Below are 6424 nucleotides of genomic sequence, written 5' to 3'. Positions count from 1 at the left end.
TTTAAAAATTTTTTTTTTAAAAAACCATAAAAAAAAATTTTTTTCATCGGAGCTTAAACCCAATTAAAATAACACCCTTTCAACGGGGGCATCCCACCATTCGGTCCACCTACGGGCCCCTCAGGGTGACTGCCAGACAGGGCTCAGCCCTTGGGTTTGTCAATTCCCAACCAAAGACTCTTGGGTTTTCCCTCCCCCCAGTTTTATCTCAAACGAGAAAACCCTGGGGGGCAGGATCTCCGTGGGAAATGAGCCGGTATCTGTATAGCCTTTTTGGCAGTCAGGATTGTACAAGAAAACGGCCCCTGTACCATTTCACATGTAAACTTTTGGTTAGACCCCTGTCCCCCCAAACTGTCACCCCATGATCCAGTGCAAGGACATGTTACAAAAGGCATCAAAATGAGATACCAAAGCACATTTATATTAAAATATATTATTCAGTGATTTAAATGAAACGTGTACAGTCTATAAAAAAAATTTATTCACAACTTGTAGTACTCCTCACATTTAAGTACATGGAATAATTTATTAAATAATATATAAATACCTCTAACCATAAAAAATAAATATATGAAATCATATACAAGCCTATGAATTTCACTCTTATGTAGTTACACATCTACAGTATAAACACAAAATTTCTATTTTAAAAATCTATAATTAATAAAAAGTACATCAGAGGGGCAAAGCTACTGAAATTTAAAATACTATCAAATAAACTTATATTCTACTGTGGAAATTGTGTAACTACTTCACCATAATAGTATGATTATCAATATGATAAGAAAATCATATACAAACCACTTTCTCTAATATTTGTTTCAGTGCCACATTAACTACAAATGGTTATTAGTGCAGATTGTACACATTTCTCCAGGAACATGTCCCAATTTCATAATTGCAATTGGAAAATTAAAATAGAAGGGAAATGAAGAACATTTTTTTAAAAATTTTTAAAAACCACTTTTTCCCTTAAAAAGATCTTTTTTTTGCCAAATGACAGTTTTTATCTTTCTATCTCCTTTTAGATTACAAAGAAAAGAAAAGAAAAAATAATATCCATCCCCAATTCATAAGTTTTAACCCATTGGATCCAGGTGACATGACTGTCATGCCATGAAAACATTTAGCTGAGCTCCAGGTGATGGGAATGTGCCTCCATGAAAAATATGACTGAAGGCCATGGTACCGGAATGATTCACCTGATGCACAAAATTTTTGGGGAAAGGGTTTAAAATTCAGTGGACTTTAGGGGGGGTCTTTTTTATTTTCCCCTGGTAAAGGAGGGTGGAATGTACCATCCATAAGCCATGGGTGAAAGAGTACTGGCATGAGTGAAGACACTATTTTCAAGCTCAGGATCCTATTCCTCCCTGCTGTACTGAAATTCTTACAATACATAAATAACAAAATATTACTTATTGTTACTGCTGTTAAACATAGTAATAGACTATGTGTAATAGAGATAACAACATTGCAAGGGGAAGGTGAGGAGTCTTGATAAACATACAAGTGTTTATGTAGGCCAGGCCTACAAACCACATGCCAGGGAGAGTCACCACTCAAGTAAGTTTAATTCACAGATTTTGAGACACATGGGCGCGGGGCCCTGGATTCATCGGGTTAAATATGCCTTACATATTCAACTAATTAAAGCCCAAACAAAAGGGAAAGTTCTTTTTTGAGTTACTGTTTAGAATTCCCGAATTGAAATAAGTTGCATCATACTTGCACATGGAAAAAGCAACCATTAAAGAATCTCTGTTCTCTGCTTACAAAATGTTTTCTGTTACACAGAGAACAAATCAACCATTAATTAGGACCAAGTATAAGAATTATCACAAAATTAAGATAATAAATACACTTTAACAAATTTCCAAGGAAAAAGTAAAAAAAACAAAGTATTACTTTGCTGCCTAAAATTTAAAGAAAGAATAATGTTTTTAAAACCATAACATACCCAGAGAGACAAACTTTTTTCCCCAAAACGAAAAAACTATCAAACCAACCGGGAAAATGTACTCGCCCCACAAAGAAAATCATCAACCATAAAAAATCATGCAATACCATACCAATATACTGGTAAATCATAAAATTTATCATACCTACAAGTTTGTGTAAAGTAATTTAAAATAAATATTAAGTACATTTCACACACTTAAAGTAATATAATTTTAAATAAAAATAAAAAATACTGCCAGCTAGCGGGATTAAAAAAACCTAACTGCCATATGACTGAGACAAAGTATACAGTATATGTTTTGGATATATAATTAGTGTTGCCTTACAAATAATAACTTTTAAAAACTAGTAATACTGTATAAGTTATTTTGTCTCTGGCTGAGTTCTGAAACTCCAAACAAAAAATTAAAGATCCCTTTATCATTAAATGAGCATCACTTCCTGGCCTTATACTGACTAGCTTGACTAAGCTTGTACTGTGAGGAATCACTTAAGTACACCATAAGAATAATAAGCATAAATATTTTATAAATTGAGAAAAAATCTGGATAAATAAAAAGCTTTTTTTGGGGAAATTCTTTTATTTGCTAACTTATTTTTCTACAGTTTGAAATAAAGGTCTGTACTTACATGCATATAGAAATAAATTATTCTGGAATGCATTCTGGCAGAGGAATAAGTTCACAGGTACAATAAAGGCATCTGTTCATTACAATTTTGACTGAAAATCTCCCTTCCTCGATGAAAAATAAAGAGCAACTTTCTTCTAAAGAAATCAAGATGATGATTTTCATGTACAAACATATCACTGCACAAAGAAAAATTCATAGCACACATTATGACTAGTCCTTGTCTTACGAAATCAAGAAGAAATTGTTTAAGAAGCTAAATTCCTCATAACTTTGGAAACTTCTTAAGAAGACCTGAACACCTTAAAAAATAGAAGCCCTCAGAACACTTCATCCTGGGGCTCCTGTTTAAATTTAACTTTGCACATAACAGTATGCATCGTACACCAGGTTCCCTTTTTTTAATCACGACCCCATTTGGAAGAGACCTCCGGGGCTCTTCTTGATCAAAACCCTTTGGGGGATACTTACTCATCTTTTCCCTGGGACTTGGGGGTTCTTTCTTCACAGTGGTTAGCATATCTGACAGAGTGGAATTTCCTGCACTGGATGAAGGCATACTTGTTGCTTTTAAAATATAACACCGGGTTTGAGAATTGTATTTGGGGGGTATGGAAATATCTTTTAGATGTTTAGGACCATCGTTGGGAAACCTCCTTATAATATAACTGGTGAGACAGCTTGTGGGTTTTGCTGAACAAGGGCTGTAAAAGAAAAAACCACCGGGGCCCCCCCCCAACTGTGTTTGTGCGTATGGGTTGATGATAAAAAACCTTGGCCCCACTGCTACGTTACTGGAGTTGTCCTACATCTCTGTTGAGCCTAAGGAATGGGTACTAAAAAAACGGCTCCTCCACTAACTTGGCCATTCTGGGGAGAAAGCACCATTATTTGCTTCCCAGCAAGATTTGCATTGGGTGCTGCCGTACTGCTAGCTGGGCAGAAAATCCTGATGTTCTTGACTTTTGCTACACCATCCCCTTTACTGTTTTTTTTCCCAGCATCCGTTGTTTTTTTTTTTTAATTTAAACCCACTTTTTGGGTGTTTTGACAGCTGCTGCCTTTCCTTTTAACAACTTTTCCTGAAGTTCAATAAATTCTTTGTAAGTCAGAGTTTTAGTCTTTCCCCCACTCTTGGTTTGCTCCACAGTCTTGTTTGATTTTTTACTAATCTCTTTTGCAATTATCTTTGCAGAGGAGACAATTTTAATTCCAGAATTTGTTGTTTTTGTTGCTTGCGAGCTGCTTGCCTGTGTGGTTGTTGCATTAGAAGTGCTGCTGGAAGATGCTGTCACAGCAGATGAGACAGGTTTGTAAATGGTACGAGGCTGGGGGGTTTTTTTCCAAAAATACAAGGTTTTACCCCTTAAAACTTTTTTCTCTGGGGCAGAACCCTCCATTTGTTTTAAATCTGCATATGGGGGTCAATTACCTTTATCTTGCTGTGTTGGCAATAACCCCCAAAAAAGAACTTTGAAAGATTAATTTTGTTGATTTCGCATAGGTTTTTCACTTCATCATTCCTTGGAATCCTTTCCCCAAAAATTTAACTCTGTAGGTCTCTCACCAATAAAGCCAAAATTGGGGATCTGTGCTATGCATGTCTAAACTTTCCCCACAGTACTGACACTCATGGCTTTTTCCAGTGATTTTTTACGTGAAACCCCGAACTCTTGGGAAAGTGTGAAGCTCGCCCGCAAACCCAACTGGAGGGGGGTTTTTTTCGTGGTGGGGGTTCATGTGGCTTGTCAAACCAATTTTCATAATTTCTTTTCCCCCCTCCACAATATATGGGCCTTCCCATTAGAATTCTCATATGATTGTGAAACTTGTTTTATGGTGTATGGTTTGGGCCAAAGTTACACTTTAAGGGCCCTTTCCCCTTGTGGACTTCATATGTAAATAAAATAATGTTCTGAGTGATCTTTTTTTGCAATCTTTCACGGAATCCTGGGGATCTTTGGAATTGCTTGTTTCAAGAAATCCTCTCTCTGATAAAATCTTTTCCCACAAATGCCACACTCATTGCGAATACTGACAGCATCTGTAACTTTTTCCACAGTCAAATCTGGATTACATGTCAATGGTTCTAACTCTTCTGTCTCACTCATAGCATCATCCTCCTGAAAAACCTATCTCTAGTTCTGGTTCTTCCATTTCATTGTCACTATTCTTATTTATTCAAGGGGAAATCTTCATCTTTATGTCCTTTCTCCCCTCAGGTTTCCTCTTTAACTGACCAAAATGAACACCCTGTATTGAAGCTCGCCCTTCCTTCAACTTTCCTGAGTCTACCCCAGTTCGGTTTCTTCTTACCCTCACGCTGCTCCAACTTAATTTTAAAGGGATTTTAAAAATCATTTTCCCATGATGGGGACATAAAATCCTTTTTACACCCAAAAGGTCCCCAAAGAGTGCTTCTTTGGAATTCCCCCTTTTTCAATCTTTTTTTGAGTAATAATATTTGGAAAACTTGCTGCTACCAAAAGACTTATATATAACAAGGGTTAATTTCCCCAAAATGCATCATTTTCACTACATTTAATCTTAATGGTAGGTACGACTAGACAAGTATTTTTTTTGGGCACAAAAAGTTTTAAATTCTTGGGGATTAACCCCAAAGGCCCCATTTTCTAAAGGGGGTAGTGGTTACATGTAAAGAAACGTACAAGTTACTTGGTTTTGGTTAGTTCAGGTTTTTGTACATTTAAAGTTTTAACCTTTTTTGCTCCCCACCTTAGTTCTTATCTCGCTTCCTTCCCAAGTCTGCAAGAAAAAGAACAGCCTTAAATTGAGAATATTTATTAGGCACTACCTATAAAATTCTTTTACTGCTGCAAATACTTGTTATTATTTTTTTGATAAGATTTTTTTTTTTTCGTATTTACACTGTATCCTACTTATTTTTGTTGCAACACTGACATAAATACAAAATAATATAAGGGGTTTTGTTTAGCGAGGTCACTAAAAAACCTTTGAAATCATAAAAATGATCAGCAAACACTAGTTACACATTTTCTTTTCAGAAAAAAAAAAGATTACCGGGGCTTTCCCCTAATTCTATTTTACAAAAGAAAAAAAATTTAAAACCCCTGATCCTTTTTTAGGACAGCCCAAAGACGGGAAAAAAAACCTACATAATTAAAAAATAATACGTATACATTATTAAAAAAAAAAAAAAAAAAAATATATTATATTTTATTTATATATAATATTAAAATATAATATATATATTATATATTATATAATATTGTGTGTTGTGTGTGCGTTGTGCGTGTGTGTGTGTTGTTTGGTGTATTGGTGGTGTGTTTGTGTGTGTGTGTGTGTGTGTGGGTGTGGTTTGGTGGGTGTGGTTTCGTGTGTGTGTATGCGTGTGTGTGTATGCGTGTGTGGTGTGCGTGGGTGTGGTGGTGTGTGTGGTTGTGTGTGTTGTGTGTGTGTGTTTGTGTATGTGTGTATGTGTGTAGTGTGTTTGTGGGGTTGTGTGGTGGTGTTTTTGTGTTTTGTGTGGGGTGTGTGTGTGGGTGTGTGTGTGTGGTGTGTTGTGTGTGTGTGTTTTGTTTTGTGTGTGTTCACATTTTTGTTAGGGGAAAATATATTTTTAAAAAAAAACCAAAAATTGCCGATAAAAAATTGTATCCCTTACAACCCCTTTTTTTTTTAGCACAATCAATTTAAAGTTTGGGAAGACCATGTAACTTTTCAATTTCAAATTATGACACAAGCATTTCCAAAGGGGCCCTTTCCCAAAAAAGGAAAAGGCTAATTCTTGAAGCTTTACTCATTAATATTTAAGCCCAAAACAAATTTTAAAAAAGTTAATTTTAACC

The 6424-nt window shown here is 35.5% G+C and overlaps 1 protein-coding gene across 4 annotated transcripts in view; it reads left to right on the top strand.

Moving 5' to 3' along the window:
• Positions 1–6424, top strand: part of LOC119582560 (nuclear receptor 2C2-associated protein-like) — a 58081-nt gene that overhangs the window by 12654 nt on the left and 39003 nt on the right. The gene's annotated exons all lie outside the window — the stretch shown is intronic.

This window comes from Penaeus monodon, chromosome 2 (genome assembly GCF_015228065.2).
Source record: "Penaeus monodon isolate SGIC_2016 chromosome 2, NSTDA_Pmon_1, whole genome shotgun sequence".
NCBI classification, from domain to species: domain Eukaryota; kingdom Metazoa; phylum Arthropoda; class Malacostraca; order Decapoda; family Penaeidae; genus Penaeus; species Penaeus monodon.
Note: the sequence above shows the minus strand (reverse complement) of the source record. Positions and strands in the feature narration are given on the sequence as shown.